The sequence below is a fragment of the Vulpes lagopus genome, chromosome 7 (assembly GCF_018345385.1).
Source record: "Vulpes lagopus strain Blue_001 chromosome 7, ASM1834538v1, whole genome shotgun sequence".
Lineage (NCBI taxonomy): Eukaryota > Metazoa > Chordata > Mammalia > Carnivora > Canidae > Vulpes > Vulpes lagopus.
Window position 1 is genome coordinate 124734634 of NC_054830.1, and position 27347 is coordinate 124761980.

Below are 27347 nucleotides of genomic sequence, written 5' to 3' on the forward strand. Positions count from 1 at the left end.
GGAACAGCAGACTTGTGGCATGACAAAATAGAATAATCTGCATCCCTTCCATTGGACGTTCCTCCACCGCAAAAACACTGATGTATTCATGCACAGGCCTCCAGATGTTTCTCAACTAGACACATGTGTGAGTACAACGACATATAGAGTACAGTTTGCATCTCTGTCCCCTGAAGCCAGTACCAGTTATTTCAAACTGGGGTTATGACTTGATAGGTTCACATACCCTAGTGAGACCTCTTCAGATTCTATCAAGGGCAAACCTGACACCCAGAATCTCAGAATATGATGGATTTACAGAGTTAATTAAATCAGGTGTAGAGGGATGCCTGGGTGGCTCAGTGGTTGAGCATCTGCCTTTGGCTCAGGGCATGATCCCAGGATCCGGGATCAAGTCCCACATCAGGCTCCTTGCAGGGAGCCTGCTTCTACCTCTGCCTATGTCTCTGCCTCTGTGTGTGTGTATGTGTCTCATGAATAAATAAATAAAATCTTTTTAAAAATTAATAATAAAAAAATAAATCAAGTGTAGATGTTCAAGCTGCCTTACTAGACACTGGTCAGATCCCTAACCTGAGGCATAGGCCACATAAGGTAGACTCACTTTATAGTTCTGAGGGTACATTCATTGCTCCATAGGCCAGAACTCTATGATACCGAGGCTGTGCTAGCATTTCGGCTTTAACTGCTGTGTTCATCTGTGACTCTTTCTTAGACCTTTTCTTTGAATTAGCTACCTCTTTTTACAGTGACATGTGAGTCCAAGCAGGAGGAGCCATGGGGAACTCCATTCTATATGCAGTGAAAGTGTACTGCACTCCATGAGGTCTGGGCTGTTTTGTTCTGCTTCCAGGGAGAAGCATTAGTCTCTGATCCTCTCTTGGCTTTCCAAGTTGGTCCTTGAACAGTTTGTGCCTACACTTGTTAGGCATCCTGGTTCAACAAGGAGACACAGAAGTAGCTCATGGTCCCCTGGACCCATTCCCCTTCAACAGCCACCCCTAGTTAGGCTCCATTATCGTCGATAACTTAACCTCAACCAGTCCACTCTCCTTACCTTTCTGATGGCTTAAGGATTGCTACAGATTTCATTTAGTAACTAATCCTGAGGAAGGGATTATTTCTTTGCCCCCGGCTTCAATGACCATGCCACCCATTGCTTAGACACAAAGGAATTGCTTTAAGTCTGCTAAAAAGACAGCACCCTTAAAAATCAAGTTTTAATTTTTAATTTTTCTTGAGACTTTCAACCATAGTTCCATCCCTAAAGGTCATATTTAGTAATGATTCTGCATTCATACACCTGTCATCCAGGCCTGCAAGTCTTTACTACTAAAGTGCCAATGGAGGGGTCAGTGATTTTTAAATACAGTTTTGCTATTAGCCATATTTTTCATTAGACACACAGTTCATTCTGAAATAAAAGCTGTAGCCTTGCCCATTGACCAAGACAAATAATAACCATCGAACTTTTATAATTTTTGTGTATATGACAAGAACAGTTTAATGAATCCGTTTATGGCAGCACCATTAAAAGTACATTCAATTATTGCCTAGAAATCCACCTTTAAAAAAAAAGAAGACTGCAGGGAAAGAACCTTTTTCACTGAAGGATCATTAATACATTTACATTTTAAAATTACATCCCTAAGGGAGCCTGGGGAAACTAGTTATTTTTTATTTTAAGTGTCATTTGGTATTCCCTTTATTGCTTTATCTTTGTAGGTCAGGACAACGAAAAGAACTTGAGATGAAAACCACCTGATGGCCAAGAAATAAAAGTCAAAAAGTCATAGTAAGGATGCAGATACTTTGTTCATGCATTGACTTAAAAGAAAAATAAAATGGTCACAGACCCTTTGCTTTGAGAATTAAAGTACCTACAAACTAGCCTCAGCTTTTCTTCTCTATGCTGTGAAATGGAGGTGTTTATTCTTAAATATACCACCGTCAAAATGAAAAATCCTCCACCCCTCAAAAGAAGAAATTTCTCTAATCATTTTTTTAAATTGCACTCAGTTGCTTTTGCAAATGGAGCTTGCCTTGTCCTTCTGAAACACAAGCCCTGTTTCAGAAACAGAGAGTTAAAAAAAAAAAAAAGTATTTAATAGGAACCATTGCTTGGGTTGACTTGCTTTTGCCTCAGGGTCTAACTTCGGACTTGAATAGAGTCTGTGTGGCTGCTTTCCAATGGTCTGCTGCATCATCATATAGCAAAACTGAATTGTTTTGACGAGAGCTGGTGAATAGGCTATGTTTGGACAGACTGGGTCTGTTTTTAGCCATTAAAAAGGGCTATTAAAACTGCTGAGCTGTCATTAGAGCACGTTGTGAGGTGCCCAAGACAAAGCAGCAAGAAGTAAATTGGCTTTCTGCATCCAGAGGCCCTGAGTCTGGAAGGACATTATACTGTCAGGCAACCTCCACTTAATGGTGCGGAGTGGAGACCAACAGTTGTACCAGGTGTGAGTGAAAGGAGCTCAGCTTGAATTAGACTCTGGAAAAGTGCTTTGCGTTAAAAGGAACAAAGAGAAAGAGAGACAGAGCTTCAAGTTTCTAGTACTGGTCAGCAAATTGGGCCATGTTCTCCAGTTTCCCTTCTTTGCAATGCAGCAAAACCTCATTAATTTGGAATAATTGGAAGATGGAAGGTGTTGGGCTTTCCAAGTTAAAAATAAGGAATTACACAATATTTTTGGAATACAGCCATCATATTACTTTATAGCCCCAGGCTAACAATTGCTATTAACCAAAGAGCCTATTTAATATCTATAGTCCAAAAGAGCAATTTGTGATTAGCACGCTACTGCTGATATGCAAATAGAATGCTTTAAGTTTTCGCTATTTTTTTTTAAGATTTCTTCAGTGGGATACACATTCCTCTTGCATTCTCTTTATACTATTGATTTCATTGGTAAAGCCAATTATAATATAATAATAAAACTTGCCACAAAGCTATAAACTTGAGCTCTGCTTCCATTAGAATAATCTCAAATTCTGAAAGAGTCTGAATTATAAATGAGTGAGTTCCAAAAAAAATCTTACTGCATATTGAAATAGATACATTTTAGGACTCCGTAAGATTGGAGAAAAAAAAAATCAACGTATCTCTCCCTCTTGGGCCCCCTTTCTTTCCTCCCTCTTAGGCACCTGAGCATTTAGCATGGCTGTACCCATTACCTTTACTTCACCCCTCCCCTATTGGTTCCTTCATACTCATAGTTGAATATAACTTACTCTTTCTTACCTCACTGTTGAAATCTTCCTAAATTGCATGACCATCTCAAGGGATGACCCTATCTCTTTCTTATTCCTCAAGGCCATATTTCTTACATACGTAGTCCACACTATTGCCTTGCCACTCTTTCACACCCACTCACTCCTCCACCCAGTGCTCCAACACTGCACTGTAGCCACTGTGTCTCAGAGGGACCCCTGACATTTAGCTCTTACATTATTTGACCTTTCCTTTTGTGGCAGAGAGGACATTGTGAGGTGCTCACAACATTGCATAGAAGTTGGAAGAGCAGGCTCTATTAATAACAGAATGCTTTTACTTTTTCACCAAATGATGCTAGCTAGACATTGTTGGTAGATACCTTCTATCAGATTAAAGAAATTCTACCCTGTTTTTTCTTTGTCAAGGATTTCAACTTTTTTTAAAAGTAATGAATGAGGACTGAACTTTGCCAAACAACTTTCCTGGTGTCTGAGATGGAAGATTTAAGGAATACACAAATTGACAATATGGGGTTTCAACTCTCCAGATTATCATTAACAAAGTAGTACCTTAGGAAAGACATTAATAAGCCATTTTATTAGTCTGATTGTTCATTAGAGATAGAGAGTACAGATAAGACCAGTATATCCCTTAGTTATTCTCTGATTTCCTTTTCTATAAGATGAGTTTATTGATCCAAGACAATTTGTGTGGATACCCTTTGAAACATCAGGTATTCTATAAACAACATGGGTGAGAAAATCCAACCCATATCCAGAATAGATACAGATTCTAGTAAAAACAATCATTGCATCCCTTCCCCCTACCAAATAGAAGGGATCTGGTGTAAATGATTGACTCTCCATTAGGGTTGCCAAATAAAATGTAACCCCAACCTAAATTTGAATTTCAGATCAAAAAAAAAAAAGAATTTCAGATCAGTGATGAGTGAATTTTGTCATAAATCTATGTCCCAAATATTGCATGGGACACACTTACATTAAAGAATAATTCAATGTTAATCTGAAATTCAAATTTAATGAGGCATCCTTTATTTTTATTTGCTCTATCTGGCAACTCTAGTTCAGGTAGCTGTCTAGCCTGTCCAAAGAATGGTGCAAGATCAAAGATTAAAACCTCAATGTCTCTCTCTGCTGATGGCCATTGGGGCAATTAGCAATGTCAGGAACTACATCAGCCTTGGCAAGAGGACGCCCTTATTATTGGGTACAAGAATAGCCTTCATTTCCACCATCATGGCCACCATCTATGTGCCCACTGTGGTATAAAAGTGACTTGAGAGAGAAGCTGTACTGAATGAGTCATCCTGCACACTTGGTCTCTGAGAGCATCCTCTACAATGAAATACAAAGATTCATACACTCTCTGCCAATCCAATTAGCCTATCTTTATGCTTTTCCACAATTTCTTGACCAGCTGGACCAAAAAAAAAAAAAAAACAGGCTTTCAGTATATGTTCGCCTCTCCGGACAATTCTCTTTCCAAAGTGAATGACTAAGTGTATCGTTCATATGTCTGCCAAATAAAAGAATTTATCTTTACAATGGCCTACAGGGCTAGCCTTGAGTGGAACTACAATGTAACAGTACTCCAGAGTAGCACCCGTCTGCCACAGTGACCCATCTGTGGACTACTCTTGAGTTTTTCAGCTTCAAGAGTTGGTTATAGAGAAATCCTTATAATGCCATACTAGTAGCTGATGAACAGGCTGCTGTCATAGAAGACATGTCTGGCTCACCTATTTATGTAATTTGTTAGTATCTTCTGTTTCTACCCGAGCCTGATCCCAAGTATGCCATTTTCATCATACAACAGATTTCTATTGCCTGGCCAGATCTCATGACTTGGTGCATCTGATAATACACATTTCCTGATGGGTAGCTCTAGTTGCATACACAAAAGGCCTAGTCAGGCCTTCAGTCTTTATTATGGTAAAGTATCCCAGGAAATACATTTTACATAAAGTACTCATTTCTTACAGAAGGCATGATCTTGCTAAAATTATCCTATGGGTCAGAGATGTTTCATGTCATCTTTATCAATAATAGATACCTTTAACTTCATCAGATCTTCTGGACGATACAGACTTAGGAACCATTTGCACCTGTTGTAGAAACCTCTTAATTTAGACCCTCTTCTAATCCTGTGGCCATGAGAGGCCCTCAAGAATGGATGAGAACACTCATCTAAAGTAGAAGTTAGCCTGACTTCAACACCACAAAGGTCCAAGAGGTGAAGAATGTAACAACTGTCTTTGACCTCAGAGGGGATAATCCAGTGTGCCCATACCACTGGCATAAACACTATCATTGTGAATGCCTTTGTTGCCTTTCTGCATAACATACTGCAACAAGCTTATTAGCTTAAAACAACTTATTTTTATTATCTCACAGTTACCATGATTCAGAAGTCCAGGCATGGTTCTATAGGGTTATCTGCTTTGGGGTCTTACCAGGCTGCAATCCTGGTGGGACTGGACTGAGTCATATCAAAGGCTTAAGGAAAAATCCATTCCCAGTCTCCATCAGTTGGCTAGTAGAATTCTTCTCCATGCAAGTCTATGGCTAACTTCTTTTCTTGCTAGCTATCAACTAGAATCCCCCCTTAGGTCCCAAGGCTGCTCATAGTTCCCCCAAAAATAGGAATTTTTTTTTTTTACAACATTTGCTTTTGCAAAGCCAGCAGGAAAACATCTCCCTCTTTAAGAAAGACTCAGTTCATTTTATGGGCTTTCAAACAATTAAGTCTGGTCCAATAAAGATAAACTCCTTTTTAAACTCAAAAGAAACTCATTTGTTACCTGAATAATGTCTCCAAAAGCCCTTCATGAGTGCCACACAAGATGATCTAATTACAGGAGTGATGTTCCATCCCATTACAATGTTTTATAATCACTAATAAGGAATAGGAATATATGTTGCCTCTAAAATAAAACATTGAAGAAAACATAACTGACTTAACTTGCCAATTTTTTAAAGGTTTGGAAAATCTGACTGAAATCCATATGTCTAATTTTTTTTCAAATATCTACCTTTTCATCCTTAGCAGAATTTAAATATTTGGAAGTACCTGTGCTTGAGAGATTCAAAAGCTTAATATTTTGAACAATCTATAACCCAAGTAATATAATTTTTAAATTACCCACCAAATTTTCCAGTTTCAGTTTCTCTTGCTTATTTCCAAAAGTTTTCTTTAGATCTCCACAAATATATTTTGCCTCTAATAGATCTTAGTTCTTCGACTATAGTTTCTATTCCTACTTTAATCACTTTAAAATTATGTATTTTATAGAATTAGACAACTAACTCAAGCCCTTAAGATATTAGCTCTTGTTTTCTCTTAGGTGTATACATTTTCTTATATGGTCTGTGAGTGTGAAACTTTAATTACCATTATGAGCTCCTCTTCACTGATATGTGCTCCTCAACCGATACTTATGGAAATTCCTATGTGCCCTATATTGTTGAAGGGTCCTTCCTGAAGAGTTCTGTTTGCTTTTCATCACAGTGGGACCAGATTTTACACTAATGTTTCAGTTTCAGTTCAAAATATTCTTAAGTAAAACACATTTGAATTCTATGTTTAATCAAGTTCAATTTTTATTTCTTAGGGGATTTCTTCTTTTTTACCTGCAGCTTTCCTGTCCCTTCCCTTAGATATTTGGAGATGTTTTTCTTGCATTGAAAGAGCAAGCCTTCTAGGATCTCATCTTTAGAAAAGGGTCTCAGTCAAGCTCCCTGACTCCTACAGATCTAGGACTATGTCTACTATCCCTCTAAGAATGACATAACCGTAGTCCTTTGTTCTTCAAACTCCTAATATACTCTGAGTTTCCCCAGCATCAAATCACATGCTCAAGGCTCTGGCCATTGAGTCCTTTCTTTCAAATTTGACTATTTTTGAATACAGAATTTTATGCTTTTAAATTAGATAGTGTTAAACCTCAATCTCCAAAACAGCAAACCCATGGAAGTAATCTATTTAGAATATGTGTTTAAAAGTAATAATGCTTGTAGACATAAAAAATTCATTAAGGTTATATTAAAATGATTCAAATGTGGGAGACATTCCTTTATGTTATGAGTTTCTCTGTTGCCATGGCATAGACCTATGGCCACTGAGAAATGGGAAAGTCACCATTATCCATGGATTGAGAATCTCTGCACACATGAGCAAGTATACTTACCTATGAATGAGTTCAACTACAGAAAGAGAAATATAACCACCATTTACCAAAAGGGAAGGGATCCAATGCTACAGCAGAGTATCTTTAGTGACTTTCCATTGGTAGGTAAGTGGCTTGACACTTTAAATTATAGAGATGTAGCTAAAAGTCACATGTGTCACATGATAGTTTTATGTCAGCTTGGTGTGCCTACAGTATCCATCATTCCAACACTAATTTGGGTGTTGCTGTTAAACTACTTTGTAAATGTGATTTCAGTTTATCATCAGTTGACTTTATAGGTGGAAGACTGATCTAGATCATCTGGGTGGGCCTGATTCAATTGTTCAAAGGATATGAGAAGAACTCAGGCCTCCTTCTAGAAGAAGCAATTTTATCTATGGAATGCAGCTTCAGCTCATTCCTGAGTTTCTAGCTTGCCTTTCTAGACAGTCTGCCTGTGGCTTCCAGACTCTCCTAGCCTACCACCACAATCATAAAAGCCAATTCCTTGCAATGTAGTTCCTTATATTTATCTTTTATTGCTTCTATTTCTCTGGTAGACCCCTGACTAATATATATGACATTCTGTACTGGATTTTATTTTACATATGCACAAGTATCTGAAAACATTAAAAATTGTGTTTACTTCCTTATTCAAAATAGCCTGAGAAAGATTTTTAAGACCCCAAGGAATCTTAGCAGAGAAGTAGTCCATAAAATACATATCTTTGTGTACAAGGAGTCTACTGTGCACTTTATGGGAATATGAACAATCAATGTGAGGAGTACTGAGGGGGTTGGGCTGTAGAAAAAGAGGCCAGAGCTCTACCCACTCAATTATGGCCCCATTTCCTGCTGTGCCTCAGATCCCTGGGAAAGAGCCCTTCTAAGGACTCAATCAGCACAGTCTCTCAATTATAGAGAAACTTCACTTTTCCCACCCCCAATTTAGGGAGGAAACAGGGAACCAGTATAAAAATACAAAAAGGACTGAACACATGTAACGAGGACTAGGAATATAAAGCAAGAGAGTATAAAGTCTGAGACTATGTCTTTATGGCCTAGAAAACAGGAGACTCAGCAGGGAATGTGATTACAGTCCATAAATGTCTCTGAGTAACCATATACATGAAACAGGGACTTACTTACCATGGGAGAAAATGCTTAGGCAAGGCAAAATTGCATCAAGTTTTGGAATCAACATTTTAGACGGGAAGAAGAACATTTTGAAGGTAAAACATTTTGAAGGAACATTCTCATACTCAGAGAATATGAGTCATTGGCTACATAAGACAGTCACAGAGAAGGTGAGGTGAGCTGACAGTTGATCTGGCATGTAACAAGTCCAGTGTAAACGATAGCAACACATTTTGAATGAAGTCACGTATTATTACAACAAAAGATGCAAAAAACTAAACAAAATCTCTACAGACAACTTCATTTTTAATCATTTACTCAAAATGGATGCTAAGTTTCCATAGTTAACAGGGGAGGGGCTAATGCAAATATTAGTGGTCAGTGCAGCCCAGAAAATGTGGCCCTTCAAGAAGCAGGAGAAGCAGTGGCCATACCCAGAGTCTCATTAGAAATGTAGAGTCTCAGGCCCGATCCAGAACCTATTTGTCAGATGGTTTCTCAACAGATCCCTCACTAAAACACATGCAAAACAAGGTTTGAAAACCAATAAAAGAAAATAGGAATACTTACATACCCTCATAGCCCTGAAGAAACTTAAAAGCAAAAATGATAAACTTCTTTAGATCTTATCATTTAATTACTTTTTTGCCAAAATGATATATTGATTTGTTGACTATAAAGGAGCCTCCAATCAATGATATTAACATCAATGTTTATATTCTTGTAATTTCAATATCATATAGTCTGTGAAATATTCGTAAAGTCAGTCTGTCATTGACTGACTTTGCTGTTTATTAATAATACCATTTATACTTTTGTACTCTGCCAGTGGACACATGTGGTGACAGTTGTCAAAAACAGTCATTTGGCTAAGAAAATATTGACCTTTAATAAGTGTCTCTGAAATTATGACCCTGAATGGTTTCCCTCTGCATGGCCTAGAGGGAGATTAGCCACAGAGAACTGGGCCACGTGTGTCCAGGAAGACAGAAAGACATTGACTAATATGACCCAAAGTCCCTTGGCTTTCCATGTCATTACTTTCCCGCCATGTAAACTTACTTTATTAGTTCACTTTTGTGAGTCTCAGTTTATTTATCTGTAATAGAGACATAATGATGCTTCCCCTTCTAGAGGAGAAATGAATGGACAAACCAATGCCTATGGCAGAATTTTATCCATTACTAAGGCCACAGAAATGTAGGGATTCAGACACCTCAGAGGGAGACTGGCGATCTATGATTACTCGTCACCTGTAGAACTCCAGTCTGGAAGCTGTTGGCTTCACTGCAGAATCCTTTGGTCCCCAATTCCTCGGAAATTAAAAAGACTTCTTGTTTTCTAAGATTCTATTTAGGAAATTAACATACATTTAGTTGTTAAGCTACCTGGCTCCTTGCCAGAAGTCCAAGGCAGGAGGAATAGCAAGTGAATTTTCCACAGTAATGCCTTTGCTAAAGGCAAGAGAAGTCTTCAACCCTTAGGTAATTCTTGAATACCAAGTATTTGGTTCCATTAAGCATACATTTCCAGAAGATGGCTACTAACGTTATGAACATATCTGAATTCTTAAACCAAGTTTGCAAACTAGCATTTCATCTATTTTTTATCCGTGCCACAACACTCTCTTTTAAAAAATCATGGCCAACATTTAATAATGTGGAGAGTCACATAAAAATATGTGAACAGGCAGCCTGGGTGGCTCAGCGGTTTAGCGCTGCCTTCAGCTCAGGGCCTGGTCCTGGAGACCCGGGATGGAGTACCGCGTCAGGTATTTTGCACGGAGCCTTCTCCCTCTGCCTGTGTCTCTGCCTCTGTCTCTCTCTCTGTGTCTCTCATGAATAAATAAATAACATCTTTAAAGAAAAAAAAATATATATATATATACATGTGAACAACTTTTGATTTGGTTATTCACATGTTTTTGCTTCTTCAGTTCTACTCCCATGAAATATAATCAGACAACCACCTTTTTGTTGGCAAATAGTAATTTTCACAACAAAACTAAGAAATCTATCACAAAGAACAGTCTAGTATGAAGTTAATCACATGGATCCAGTGAATAAAATGCCTAAAATGAGGTAATTTACACAATTCCCCCCAAATTTAATAAATGCCATTGGAGTCAAGATAATTGTATGGGGATTTATTCTTGATTTAATTAATTAATGTCTATGAGCTATTATCAGAGTTGACAATAACAACTCAAATTTGTTCCAGCTGCCAAAATGCTGATGGGAGCGCATGGCTTTATTTGACTCTTTGGGCCCACACAGAAAGCCTTATGAGGAATGAATACTGGATTAGCCACTGGCTCTGTGGATGTGTGCAGTAGTTGATGGAATGTGACGGGGGAAGTGTGATCTATGCCAACTATTATAACATTGATTGTCTTATTACTGCTAGCAAGAATCTAGATAAATAGACTTTGCACGCTCTAAATGAAAGGAAAACTACCCTAGGTGTATCCAAGTCAAGGTACCATTTAGTAACACATAGCCCTCGGTTAGGCACTGAGGAAACATGAACCCTGTTTTCTAAGACCTAGCAATACAGTTATAAGAGACAGAGATTCAGTCTTCTCTTGGCCCTACAGCCCAAGCTATTAGCACCTATAATCTATCAAAGGAAGAATTGTTGTACCCACAAGTCAAGCACAGTGCCTGACACATGCAAATGCTTCATAAATATGTGTTGGTTGAATGAATGAATGGATGGATGGATGGATTGATGGATGAATTAAGGCCTGTGGACCTAAATGCTAACAAAGTAAGGGGAGACAGCTTTTTATTTATTAATGAAGGTTGAAACCCAAAGGAATTTATCAATTAAATGGCAGATCCAGTACTCAATTTATTCCAAGACTCGATTATCTTGACCACACCCCCACTTAGGGTCATGTGTAAAACTATGTCTTTTTATTTTATTCAATAACTTGGAGTATCAGTCATGATCCTTTCTCTAATGGTCTTACGAATTCAGAAAAAGAAAAATGAAGTTCTGTCCCAAAAAAGATAAGGCTCTTAGAGTAGAATCACAGTGAGTCTACTTTTCAACATTTCTGAAGATCTACAAAGGTGGCAATATTAATTACTTTATGTCCCAGTAGTTGTCTGTACTCTAAGTTTCATATTGGGACACCTAAGTGGCTCAGTGGTTAAGCATCCGCCTTTGGCTCAGGGTGTGATCCTGGGTCCTAGGATCGAGTCCCACATCGGGCTTCCTGTCTGGAGCCTGCTTCTACCTCTGTCTGTGTCTCTGCCTCTCTCTCTCTCTCTCTCATGAATAAATAAATAAAGTCTTTTAAAATTTTTCATATCCACCTAGATACAGTCAAGAGGAAATCTCAAAAATGAATTTTGATATACGTAAACTGGTTCTTTTTGTCTTGATCTTCCCACTTCCTTCTGAATTAAGTATCCTACCTTCCTTAATTTGTAAGTGGAGAATAGTTAAACACTAAGTAGACAGTTGCACCAGACACTTTCCCAAACATTGTCTGCACAAAAGCAATCCTAGGACAAGCAATCCAGGTGGATAGTAAAGTCACTAAAGGGCACTGAGATCCTCACTCTGGCCATCAGAGCCAAGCTGCTACCCAGATGAGCAAGTGCCATCCCCTCCCCCCATGATTGGTCTAACAGTTCCTGTAAGGCACCAGGATACAGGAAACAAACTGATGGTTGACAAAGAAGGAGATTTGGGGGGATGTGGACAAAATGGGTGAAGGTGAGTGGGAGACTCAGTTTCCAGTTATGGGATGAGGAAGGCACAGCAATAAAAGCCATAGTACAGGGAATATAGTCAATGGTATTATAATAGCCTTGTATGGGGACACATAATAGCTGCATAGCCTAACCTATAAATCTGTGGAATCATTGTGCTGTACACTTGAAACTAACATAACATTGTGTGTCAACTAAACTGAACATAAAACAAAGTAAAGGGGAAATGTGAAAGAAAAAAAAAAAGCACAAGGAGCCACAGAAAATTAGACATCTACATTCTTGAAGCTCCATGGTTAATCTCAAATCCCTACACTGCCTTTTTCTAACCTGGTTTAAGAATCTGCAGTTTGGAATATAAAACTATATTATTAAACTATCTCCCTCATCCTATTTTCTTCTTAATGCTGTATACTAAATTCATAAAAAAAAAACTTTCAACTTTTAAATATAATATTGGCAGAGAAATAGGGTTTGTACCTCTTCTTTAAAGTAAACATATGTTAATTACTCTGGTGCTGGAAAAATTCAGGTTGTCTAAGGATTTTACCAGTTTAATAAAACAGGACTGAAAAACAGCCAACATGGTAACACCATTAGACTGATTGTCTTCTGTAGATATACAGAATATATGAATAATAATTTTCTCTTCATAATTCTTGCTGACTTGAAGGCATGATCGAATAGTACACTTCTGATTAATCCAGGACCGAGTCCACATAGGCACATGTGCAGAGTTCTGATAAGGTGAAGAAAGATGTGTTTCCATGTCAACAATTTAAAGGTTGGAACTATTTGGAGTTGTTAATATAAACTTTGATTTTAGCTCATTGACTTTGATGGTTTTGCAACGAATAAATTCTAACACAATTATAATGACTGCCGAAATGTATTAAATCTCTAGAGAAGCTGGAAAAATGTGTACGCATGACAGGTTTGTCAATCACCTCTTGTTCTGATTATGTGACATCACCATGTGATTTTTCTTAACTAGAAAAATGACATTATAGTATTTCCTAGCAGCCCAAAAGGGAAATATTGTGTCACTCTTTACAGGTTCCTCCAGTGTCTTTATATAATGCCCCCCAAATAAACAAATAAATAAATAAAGCCAGAGACTCTATCCTGAGGCATCACACAATTTCATCAGCTTATTAATACTCAGAAAACTGCAACATCATTATCTTAACTACAGGCGGTAATATCATTGGCAATAATTGGAGAGTTGTGATGATTCTGGTCCCTGGGTATTATTCCCATCAGCTTTTCTATTTTCTTTCCCTGGGATTCCCTTATTCAGAGGCAAAATAATGATAATTTTATGTTGGAACTCTTGTAGCCTCAACTGGAAAAGCCCAAAACAAAAAGAGATGGTCTATCAATGATTATCAAAAACCCAATGTCATTCTCCCAGGATCCATAAAGCTCAGGGAATGCACATGGGAAGAGAGGCCAAAAGAAAAGAGATCCAGATCATGACCAAGAACAGAGGCAAGTCATGGTGTAAGGAGAATGTGGGGGAGATATGGACAAGATGGTATAAATTGTGCTGGAAAAAATTTAAATTATACATTCTCCAAATCCTCATCATTGTCATACTCTAATTTCAATCTTTCTAAAAATAATGAGGAACACATTACATGGACTAATGCCTGGTATTCACACATGGTAGCCACAAGAATGTGCTCCCCTGCTTCCCCCAAATTCCTGCCAGGGAAGCTCTGGGAGCCGCCCTCTGAGAATCCCACCAGTTTCTTTGCTAAGGCTGCGCTTCCTGGTGCTGCTTCCAGTGAACAATCAAGAGTAACAGACCAAGACCACTTGGTTCCTGGGTGACATGACACACCACTGTCCTAACAGCTTTGGCACACTTCCCTCAGAACTGTATGGTGGTCTAAGACACCTGCACCCAACTTTCCCATCTTCTCACTCTCCCTTAAGTCAAGGTCAGACCTCCATCATGAGCTAACAGTTCTCCTAGCCTATCCTGATGCAATCCCCATTTTCTATGAAAAGCAATTCTCCCCAAAAATTTCTTACACCTTTAATCCATTTTGGCATTTGTTTCCCTGAGGACCCACACTCATTCATCTCAAGGATACTTCACATTCCCAATGGAGACATTAGAGTAAGGGATTAACATTTGTTGAACACCTACTCTATGCAAGGTATTTCACAAATAGGTCCGATTTAATTCCCCCATCAACTCTGTTGGCTAGTATTACTCTACATTTAATTGTTAAGACAGCTACCCTCTAACAGTTGAAGATTTAGACTGAACCATATGAAATCACCATTTTTAAGTCAAAAAAGAGATGTTGGCAGTTTCTTGTGACTAAAACCTTTATCATTTGCCAAGATCACACAACTACAGCACGTATATAACTCACATTTGAACCATTTCTAATTCCAAAACTCACATTCTTTCCACCATACCCGGTGTTGCAGAGTATTTGGTGAAGAGAAATATGCAGAAATCTCACCCCAGGGCTTATTCAAAGTCTTAGTTGACATAATATACATCAAAGGTATCCTAGAATATCAAATATCCTAGGGGCACTTGATTATTTCCATGATTTTTCTAGTTCTAGAACTTTCCTCTGTGCTCATAATAATATGAGGGTTATAATACAACATGAATAACATATATGTGTATAATGTAAAGAAAAAGCCTAAAAACCACTGAAGGCAGGAAGTGGGTAGTTTTTGTTCATGTTTTTGTACATCTACAGTTTCTTTTCCACAATGGCATGTGTTACGTGCATAATAAAAAATTAGAATAAAAATCAGGGGTGAGGGGTGCCTGGGTGGCTCAGTCATTTAGGCATCTGCCTTTGCCTGGGGTCATGATCCCAGGGGCATGGAATAAAAAGCCCCATATCAGGCTGCTGGGAGCCTGCTTCTCTCTCTCCCTCCAAGCATGCTCTCTCTCTCTCACTCACTCTTGCTCTTTTTCAAATAGAAAGGAAGGAAGGAAGGAAGGAAGGAAGGAAGGAAGGAAGGAAGGAAGGAAGGAGCATCAAACTATATTGCTAGTGAATCATTCTCCAAATGCACCCATGATCCCAGTGCCATTAGTCATACACTCTAGGCAAGAAGTAAGCTGGTAAACAGTGAAGAAAATGCATTCTTAAAAAATCTTTTCTGCTCTGTCCCCAACTTGTGCTAGCCATGGGCCATTTTGGCTGCATGTCTAGGTTTGTTCTGAAAATCTTGTCCTCAGCCTGGTAGTGAGAGTGTGCCTCAATGACAACAGGTCAGGAGAAGGGAGGCTACCCGGTCATTGGAAGCTCTGAAGGAATTCCAATACCTCCGTCTCAAGGAGAGTGAACATGAATTCACAAAGATTCCTAAATGAATTCTGAACTTGATGCGCAACTAATGGAATCTACTTATTACCTAGAGACAAATTCCAAAGATAAAATCTGAGCTTCTTTAACAACTATTTGTTAATGGGAGGTTAAAAACAGATGTTTCTATAATGACAGCCAAGCAACTGAGCCACAGAGGGCAAATATTGACCAAAGTAAAACCCAAACCAATATTTTAGCTTAGGTAATAAACTTTGATATTCAGGAAACCCAGATTTTGTTTTCGGCTTTAAGCATTATTAATCATTTTAGAAAGATATTGTGATCTCCCTGCCCTGACCTTGAAATTTAGTGGAAGCAAAAAAATCAGATTTAGGAAATCTTGTTCTGAAGGGGAAGGAAAAGTTATTTCAGCAGTAATAAAATCATGTGTCACTTTCTATTTCCATGGCACCCTATATATTCCTAGAGTATAGCACATTTGATTAGAAAACTTGTGTACTTGTCTGTCATCTGTCGCTAGACTTGGTGTTGCCTGCTGGTAGAACCCCTAAATACCCTATTCAGACACCACTCCAGTCCTTAACCAAATATAGGGTATTTAATCAACGCTTGGTAACTCTATATTAAATGGGAAAACAAATGGGCAAATTTGTAATACAACATTACAGCTTACAAAGAGCCTTTCCCATAGCTGATCTCCTTTAGTCATCGTGGGAAATCACGGAGATAAGCGGAAGTAGCAAACCATCCTTTGGATGCAGTTATACCTTACAACACACTGAGGGTGAGCAATTTACCATTTACCTCCGTTATAGCTTGAGGACATACCCTTGATTTCTCTAATGTTCAAAGAACAAGCACATTATCAACACATGCATGAACTTCTGGAAGCCTCATATACCATTCTGGGATTTTTATATTGGATGACTTAACAAAAGCCTTTAATCACCCCCCCAAGAGAGCATCTATTCAGTATGCTTCTATGTGGTGTCATTTTTAGATACTTTTTTTCATGTCACGCTCCTAATAGCTCCGTCAAATATGGACCATCATGATCTCAATTTGTAGATAAGGAAAAACTGAGGTCACAGAACTGAGGTATGATATCCCCATATCATAGAGCTAGTAAGTGCTATCTTCAGAATTTACCCCTGACAATCTGGCTCTTGAGCCCTTAAGTATATGTGATTACCAGTTTGACTACACTAAAACTTGCCTTTGGTTTGGCCTAGCTTCTCATACTATCTAGGGTAAACATACAAACAGATGGTAAAAACAATTCATGCTAAAAACACCCAAATAAATGGCATAATGCTTGTAAAAATTGCTCCTAAACTTTCATTCTTTAAGAAGAAGAAAAATCATATAGCGAGGTTTAATTATTGACCTAATTATTCAAGCTCTGAAGGGAAAAATATGGTTTATCTACACACCATCCATTCTTTTCCTTCATTTATTTCTTAAAGACTTTATCTCTCCTTCAAGTACTTACCTCCAAAAATTGTGCTTAAAAGTGAGGTATGGCTTACATGGCTAGTGGCATGTTTTCTATTTGGGTACAAGGAAGGAAATCACAATCACTTGTAGAGGGAAGTTATTAAAAGCAAACTCTGGGACCCAATTCCACACCATTAAGGTAAAGCTAACTGCTACAACAAAGAAACCCTGGCTTGCCACTAAAGAAATATATGTCTTGCTCAGAAAGATCAATTATTAGAAAAGCAAGTAGGGGTATAAAGAGTGAAAGCCTTGCTTCATACAGTCATCTAGCAACCCCAAAGATGGTGGTGTCATCTTCAATATATGGCTTCCAAAGCTGTCCATGGCATGGAAATCCAGAAAACAGATGAGGGAGGGAATACAGGCAAACCAGCTTCCCACCACTTTCTCTCTCAGCTGATTGATATCATTTCCACTCCCACTCTACTGGCAAGATTTGGCTGAAGGGCCCCACCTTGGTAAGAGGGCAGGGCAATACCTCTTGCTGCACTGTCACTTTCTGGTCATTGCTCTATATTGTGGAAAGGGAGCAAATATCTTTGATTTACACCTAGCCTTCTCTACCAACACCAATACAACCCAGGCCTGTAGACTCCTTTGGCCTTTCTTTGTCAATTATGGATATTGAACTAGATGATATCTAGTCTCCCCCAGGTCATGAAAAGTTCTAGGACTCAGTTTCTAGGTCATAAACACTTTTATTTTTACTATTTCATTTGACTTTCTCTATTTTAATAATTAAATGCATACTATTATTTTGCCCTGCCTTCTTTGGATAATTACCCATCTCTCCATCATCACTGAAATCCTGAGATCGACTGAGCATTGATCATTCATGGCATTCAGTGCCCAGCTGAGAGTTCCATGCTGAGGGCTCCATCCTAAGACCAATAGGTCTATCAGCTGCATGCCACACTGTGAGTGGAAGAAAAATGAGTGGCTGCTAGCTGAAACATCAGTAATGAGCCTGGGTATCACTCTATAAAAACAAGATCAATCTCGTGCTTCATATTTCACTTACTGCATCCTCATAACAACCTGGAGAAGACTCTGCGGCACAAAGTAGTCTGCAAGGATCAGAGCTGGCACTTAAACACAGGACTCCTGCCTCTACATTGCTGTTTCCTGGTAAACCAAGATTCTTCTAACTGCACTGGGCGGCCTCCCGTAACCTCTTTTCCCATTTTATCTCCTCTGTGTGGGTGAGTCTTCCCCTCATTCCTGTTTACTGGATGCTTTGCAGCTGCCTTTCCACTACATGGTTAATTTCCCATCATTTTCTGTGAGCAGATGCTCCCGAGGAGCAGAGCTGCTTTGCCATCCCTGGCACTATCTCCTGCAGATTACTGGATTGAACACAGTAGCCGCTGGCCATCCTTTTGATCTGAAAAGAAAAGATTTCCCCACTGGGATATTCCTCCTGATGATGTAATTAGTCTCCTAGACATACCTAACAAATTTATTTCTAATCACAAGGGATGAGGGGAGAGTAGAAAGAACCATTCATCTTGGATTGTGTGCAATTGCTCCAGTTAATATGCACCACTTCCAACCTCCACCCTCATGCGATGTCTTCTTTGGTGATTGTTCAAAGATTCGGGGGCAATAGGCTGCTCTTCAAAAGCAGTGGGGAACTTCACATTCATAAAGAGGTCTCAGGCACTATTAAATTGCTTTTTCAAACCTGGCAAAGACATTAGAGCTGAAAATCCACTCAGCTCCCAACTGTCCCTGGCATTAAGAACAGGTGAACCTCTTAATAACTTTTTTGAGACTGTGTTTGATTCAAAGACACAACATAGAACATTCTGTACAAACAAATCCAGCTGTTCAAAATTTTCAGTTCTCTGGGTATAGCAGTAGGGTATTATTTTTGCCCAGGTTTGTGTCTCAAGGTACTGTTAGGGATATTGTCTTGTTAAATTCATGTACCACATGTGGGAAAATAATCTGCAATATATCATCTTCATCATAAATCACAGGTATAATCTGAGGTCTACCATTTACTATTAACGCAAAGGCCATTAAACGGTTTAAGCAAACAAAGAATGAAGACCAAGGATAAGGCTGGGATGTTTTGCCCAGAGAAGGGAATTGGGAAGTCAAAGAGGAGAAAAGTTGGTTTAAGAGAGTTTATCTGTTAAACAGTCAGCCCTTCATTTGAGACCTAGAAAGCATGCACCATCACCTACTTTTGGAGGTACACTCAAAGCAACCATTTTGCAAGAACAGAAGCAAAACTCTTTAGATCATTTTTTGTTATAGACAAAGGCAACATGGCCAGTGGCCCTTTTCCACAACTCTTTGCATGTAACATTTGGCCTATTCACAGGGCTGCAAAGGAATGAAGAGGTTGGAGGGGAGTTGGTTTTTTTGTTTGTTTGTTTGTTTGTTTGTTTTAAATCAAATGAGGAAGAAACACTGGAAGACATTTAGTTGTAGTCTGGGTTTTGTTCTTGACATTTTTACTTGGTTTTCTTGAGGTCAATTTTTTTTTTTTAAATAAACGACAAATACCCACCATTTGCTTCGATGTGGATGGACCTGGAGGGTATTATGCTTAGTGAAATAAGTCAATCGGAGAAGGACAAACATTATATGGTCTCATTCATTTGGGGAATATAAAAATTAGTGAAAGGGAATAAAGGGAAAGGAGAGAAAATGAGTGAAAATATCAGTGAGGGGATCCCTGGGTGGCGCAGCGGTTCAGCGCGTGCCTTTGGCCCAGGGCGCGATCCTGGAGACCCGGGATCGAATCCCACATCGGGCTCCCGGTGCATGGAGCCTGCTTCTCCCTCTGCCTGTGTCTCTGCCTCTCTCTCTCTCTCTCTCTGTGACTATCATAAATAAATAATAATAAAAAAATAAAAAAAAAAGAAAAAGAAAAGAAAATATCAGTGAGGGTGACAAAACATGAGAGACACCTAACTCTGGGAAATGAACAAGGGGTAGTGGAAGGGGAGGTGGGCGGGGGGGTTGGGGAGAGTGGATGATGGGCACTGAGGTGGGCACTTGGTGGGAAGAGCACTGGGTGTTATGCTATATGTTGGCAAATTGAACTCCAATAGAAAATTTTTTTTAATTTACCAAGAATAAATGGCATAACCTGTTCTGTGGACAGGGGAGCACTGGTGGGACAACAGGATCAGGAAAAAACAACTGATAAAACTAAACACTAAATTTTCCAGACTACACCAAGTCTGTCAATGTACCTCCCCCATTCTAGCAACACTTAATCTGGTAACAGTAACTAATTCACGTGCCTGGTTTTTTCTTCCTAAATGACCACCATGAGTTCTAAGACTTGAAATAACCATTCTGCTATTATCTTTTTTTTTAAATCCCATTTAGGGACACCTGGATTGCTCAATGGTTGAGCATCTGCCTTCAGCTCAGGTTGTGTCCTGGGGTCCTTGGATCGAGTCCACATCAGGCTCCCCACAGACAGCCTGCTTCCCCTTCTCTGCCTCTCTGTGTCTTTCATGAATAAATAGAATCTTTTTTTAAAAAAATAAATTAAATTAAAAATCCCACTTATCACATTGCATTTCTTCTCATAATTTTTTCAAATCTTTAAATATTAGTTATTCTTGGTACTCCATTTCATAATGGAGCTATAGATAAAATTGAGCAAGATAGCATATATAAAATGGCTCACTGGTTTGCAAGACATAGAACACAAGCTCAATATATAAAATATATGGATATAATAGAAACTGTGCCATTTTTTTTCTTTTTTTTCACTTTGTGCATTTCTGTAAACCCATAAGTAGGCCAATCCAGTTGTCAGGCTAATGTGTCCATGTCTCAATAAAAATCAAAACTGTACGTTGTTTCCAAGGTGGTGAAAATGTTGAAGAGGGGACACTGGTCACTCCCTCTTTGGCTGATGACCACCAACTTGTTGTTCCCCTCCCTCCGATTGCTTTTCTTCTCTAACTTAACGAATTTCTCACCTCACATGCGTTTTTTATCCTCCCAGGATCCCCCTGACTCCTATGGAGTATTTAATCACAGCACATAACACTACAGTATTATAGTATTTTTAACACCCATTTTTTAGCATGATTTTTAATAATTACTTCTAAACAAAAAATATTTGCCACTGGAGTGATGGACCGTATGTTGATTTGATTAGTTGTTCAAAGTGTGAGAAGACCCTGAGAATCAGTTGTCTGATGAAAAGACACCATTCTCCTGCCATCAGGGGACCCACAAGATACTCTGGAGCCATTCATGAGAAGAAGATCATTGTGTCAGAAATCTAGGGCAGGGATTCAGAGGTCAATGTGTTCAGCTCTGTTTAAATCATAATCTTGCTTCCAAAATAACAAGTTTAGCCACTGATATATCAGTTTCCTTCCTAACATTCAACGAATAAATTGAATGAAAATGTATGAGATTGCTGCTATAGAGTTTTCTCCAGAGAATAGACATTTTTGGGTTGGATTGTCATAAAACTGTCTAAAAAGCTGGCACATGTTCAACTTTGTGGACCTATGTGGATAAAGGAAAGGTAGAAATGGTAACAAAGGAATGGAAAAAAATTAAAGTTGAGTTAACAGCTACCTTCCGCACATTTCTCTAGATGGCATTTATAATCAAATGCAAGGGGTTTTTTGTGGGGTTTTTTTCCTCTTCCAGGGGAATTGGTGATTTAAAAATAAGTTATTTGTGCAAATATATCAGGTTTTAACTGCACAAAGTCAAATGAATTATCAAGCAATATTTGAATAATTTCATCAATAGTGGACCTCCAACAACCTCCTATTTCCCTTCAAAGTTTAAAGTGAGGATCTGAAATATATGGTTTTATGCTGCAGCATAATGCTTATAAACATGGGCAAAACCTTCTGTGTGAAACTAATAAATGGGTCATGGGGCGCCAAAACACTACCATATGAAGCAAAAGTTCAGTCAATCATGAAAGCATGTTAGCTTTGTGTAGACAAGCAGAGGTTAGTCTTTCAAATAGTAATTATTTTTTACACAAAGGTAAGTCCCATCTCATCTTGTCACTATCTGCATTTGTATGATATGCCTTTTGTGAGAGTAGGGAGGAAAGTCCCCTGAGTACTTGGTGACTGAGAAGAAATTCCTGATATCCCTACGTCAAATTCTACAGCACACTTTCTACAATACGTTATCTCTGCAATGAATTCCTTATTAAGTAAATCCCATTTGAACTGATATCTGGTAGCTGAGACACAGACTATCAATCTAACATTCATTACAGAAGATAAATAGTTTTCATTCTAAATACTGTGCAGAGGTGCCTGCTGTGACAACGTACCTGTAACTTTCCACTGTGAAGACAAGTGAAAATCAGATCATCTTAAAGAAAAAATGAAAAAAAAAATTGCAAAGTGTTTTCCAAAGTCTGTGTATTTTTGGCATGATCACAGTGAGCATCTGAGTGGTAACAGCATGACATAACACTGTCATAAAGAGACACTGAAGACAATTTGGACCCAAGTGTCCATTTCTATGTGTTACCTACACTTCTCAAAAAGTTACCATGAACTTAATAAACGATTTCATTACGTTCAGTTTGCACTCTTAATGAAATACCAAGTGGTCCCAAGCATAATTGAGAAATACCATCTCTTTAGTAATGTTTGTCACAACCCAACTGCTGAAGAATACACCCTGTGCCATGTTAGAATAAATCCTCCTTACTACTTCACTCACCATCAGACCTGGCTGTGGGAATTCTCCCAGCTTCTAGCCTTTTTCTTTAGTCTAACCCATTTTAGACTACTACCTGAGGATCTCACCTCTTTTATTTGACTGTGATTTATTTTGAGGGCTGGTAAAAAGGAAATAAGGTCCAGAAACTATGGTAGCTGGTAGACAGTCACACAAAGCAAATGTCCAATGAATGAAGTGGGACACTCAAAGATACAGGGATGTTGTAATTAAGGAGAGGCAAAGCTGGGAGATAAACACAAAGTTGGCATTCAAAGAGGCTCCTAGGGATCCCTGGGTGGCGCAGCGGTTTGGCACCTGCCTTTGGCCCAGGGCGCAATCCTGGAGACCCGGGATCGAATCCCACATCAGGCTCCCGGTGCATGGAGCCTGCTTCTCCCTCTGCCTGTGTCTCTGCCTCTCTCTCTTTCTCTCTGTATGACTATCATAAATAAATAAAATAAAAATTAAAAAAAAAAAAACAAAAAAAACAAAGAGGCTCCTAAAGGGAATCTAATCTAACGTGTAAGAACAAACTGATGGTTATCATCAGGGAGGTGTGTAGGGGATAGTGGTGATTGGGATTAAGGAGTCCACTTGTTGTGATAAGCACCATGATGTACAAAAGTGTTGAACTTATATTACACTGTATGTTAACTATAAATTTAAATATTTTAAAAATGATGTTGTAAAAAGAATGAAATCTTGCCATCTGCAGTGACATGGATGGAGCAAGACAGTATTATGCTAAGTGATGTAAGTTGGTCAGAGAAAGACAAATACCTATGATTTCCCTCATATGTGGAATATAAGAAACCAAATAAGCAAAGGGAGAAAAAGAGAGAGAGACAGAGCCAAACCAAGACACAGCCTCCTAACTATAGAGAACACACTGATGATCACCAGAGGGCAAGTGAGTAGGGGGATCCAGGAAACAGGTGATGGGGATTAAGGAAGGCTTTGTTGTGATGAGCACAGGATGATATAAGGAAGTGATGAATTTTGTATGATGAATATTGTATGTCTGAAACTAATGTTACACTGTGTGTTAACTAACTGGAATTTGAATAAAAACTTCAAAAAAACCCGACAATGAGTTTCCTAAATATAGAAAGCCAGAGGCAGAAATCCAAAGCAAGAAGGTTGAGGATCAAGAAGGATGTTCTTAGAGCAATTACAGAACAGTAGGTAAAAAGGAATGGATAATAAATCCAGCTACTAATCATTATACATACCTGGCTTTCAGGTATTGAACATGATTTGAATTTTGTTAAGTCAAAGCCATGTAATGGACTAGCTGTAAAAGCCAGTTTGCTTCCTTAAATATACTGGTCAATACATGACACCTCAGCTTAAACATACTTAGTATTTTCTCATTTACTGAATAAACCTGCCTCCCTGGCCTAGCATCTAAGAAAGAAACAAATAGTTTTCCAGATTAAAAGGACCCAGCAAGATGAATACAAAAGGCTCACACCAAAACATACATTGCTAGAATTTCCAAACATTCAGAAAAAATTAAAAACTACTAGGATCCACCCACTCACCCATACTCCTAGATGATGGTTTTTTAACTTCAAATCCTCTTCTCGGACATACATTCAGAGATGATCCTATGGTTCCACTTCACCAAGAAAATGGAAGCAGTCCTAAGACAATTTTCCCATTCTCCACCAACCACATCTATTTACTATCAGCACCTACACCCAGAACTTCGGTTTTCCAGCCTTTTACCAAAACAATCTCTCCATGCTCTTAACTTTAACCAATCGCTGTGTGTTCTTGAGAACAATCAAGGACACTGTTCAAGAAACTGTGACTTTTTCTTTCATGATTAAAATTTCCTTTTCTATTTGATCAGTCCAATCAGCAGAGAAGCACGCTCTTGTCCCTTTCATCTTAAAAAATTAAATGAAATAAATCTTCTTTTGATCCAGCTTCACCCATGAGCTATGACCATCTCATCATTTCTTTACTCCCTTCTTCAGCACACCTACTTGGAAGGGCTATCTATACACGTTGCCTTCAATTCCCCTTGTTCTATTATTTTCTTCCTTCCCATCCATTCTTTATCATACACCACTCTGATTTCCCTCTCTCTTGCCATCACAACATCTGCTCCAAAATAACTCTCATCAAGGACATCAGTTTTGCCAAATGGCTAAATCCAAAGGTCGGTCTCAAGTGTCGTTTGATTTGACCTATTAGTAGCATTAGACCCAGAACATTCATATCTCTGCTTTCATAGATCCTGCTCATTTGGATATAGGACAATACAGATCCTTGCTTTTCTTTCCGTTTAAATAGTTATTCCTTCCAAACTCCTTACTCTCCTCCTTTTCTTCTAGACCTTTGATTATTGGAGTATTCTGGGGCTCAGTTTTTTTTTCCCTTCTTCTCTTTTCTATATACATGTGTTCCCATGGAAGGGAATTCATCCATCTCATCATTTTATACACCATCTCTATGGGGTAATTTCCAAAAGTCTATCTTCTGTCCAAAACTCTTCAGTGAATTACGTTGATACATACAAACGTATATATGACATCTCCATAAGTAAATTCATTTTCTGCCCCCTCAAACAATTCCACCTGATTTTTTTTCCCTTCTCATCGAATGCCAACGCCTAACTTTCAATTTCAGAAGTGAAAAATCTTGGAGTCATTCCTGACTTATCTCTTTGTTTCATGTTCCACATACAACCCATCTGAAAATCTTATCAGCATTACTACCAGAATCTAACAGGAATCCAACCAATTTGTCACCACCTCCTGGTCTGAGTAACCAACATCCATTATCTGGATTTTTGCACCTTCCTGCTATGTGGCCTCCCTGCTTCTATCCTTGACCTATTACAGTTCATTCTTGACATAGGAGCTTTTCAAAATGAAAATCAGATTTTGCTATTCTTCTACTGACAATTCTGCAAATCTCCTTTCTCTCAGCTTTTAAATGCTGAAATCCTTACAATGGCCTACAAGCCCCACTGGGTGTCTGGCTCCCCCAGTATCTATCCAACCTCATCCCCTCAATATTCTCCTCTGGCTTACTTCTTTTTAGCCTTATGATATTTTTATATTAAAAACATGCACATACACATAAAAGTATAATTAAATTATGCACAGCCAATAATTGACAAAAGTTACTTGTATGAAAAGAAATGGAAGGTAAAATAAGAAAATTACAGCAATTAGAAAATGATATCTAGTCATTAGTGGAGTTTCCAATATACACATATGTAATATATAGGACAACATAAAGGGTGGTGGTAAAGATGCCTGTATTTTTGCCAACTTTTATATTTTACATGAACTGATACAAGATTAACCATAAGTAATTTGTGCTAAGTTAGTTATATAAGTAGACTGTAGTAAATTACTTATATATGCTATAACTAGTATAACAACTCTAAATATATAGATACACACACACACAGTCAAAAGCCAATAGATACTTTAAGTGGAATACAATAATATTGGAAAAATCTAAATGAAGGCTGAAGGATAGATAGAACATAAAACAGTGAAGATAAATAAAAAGTAGATAGTGCAGGAAGAGACCAAAATCCTATCATAATAATAATCACAGTAAATGTTACTGGTCTAAACACCACCACTGCAAAAGGCAGAGATTATTGGCATGGATTAAAAAGTAGGACCTGAATTTTAAAATACGTAGAAACTAAGCCACATGCTTTTGAACAACCAAAGGGTCAAAAAGAAAGAAAAAATTTTAAAATATCTCAAAGAAATAAAAATGGAAACACAACATATCAAAATCCAAAGGATGCTACAAAAGCAGTTCTGAGAAAAATGTTTACAGTGATAAAGGCATATACTGAGAAATTACAAAGATCTTAGGTAAACAACCTGACTGTATACCACAAAAATCAGAATAAGAACAAAGCCCAAAGTTAGCAGAAAGAAGGAAATAATGAAGATCAAAGTGGAAATGAATGAAAGAAAAACAAGAAAAAAACATCAATTAAACTAAGAGCTGGTCTTTCCAAAGATGAACAAAATTGACAAACTTTTAGCTCAACTACAAAAAACAAATATTTTAAACTCAAATAATTAAGATCAGAAATGAAGAAGAGACACTATAACTGGTAATACAGAGAGAGGATCATAAGAGATTATGAATGATTACATGCCAAAAAATTAGACAACTTAGAAGAAAGGGATAAGTTCCTGGAAACATACAGCCTATGAGGACTAAATCAGGAAGAAATAGAGAAATAATAAAGAGATTGATCAATAATCCAAAACCTCCCAAAAGAAAATACCAGAAAAACATGGTGCACTAGAGAATTTTACCAAATGCTTAAAAAAGAATTAACATCCATTCTTCTGAAACTCTTTCCAAAAAACTGAAATAGAAAAAGAAGACTTGATTATATGTAGATTATATCTACATGAGATACTGTATATTTAAAAACACAGTTTGAAAATACATTGAAAGAAAAAAGTTGCATGACACAAGAAGCATAAGAAGTGTAGAGTGGTTACTATAATGCAGACCTCAGGAGAAATATTACTAGTAAAAAGGGAGATTCCATAATGATAAAAAGGATC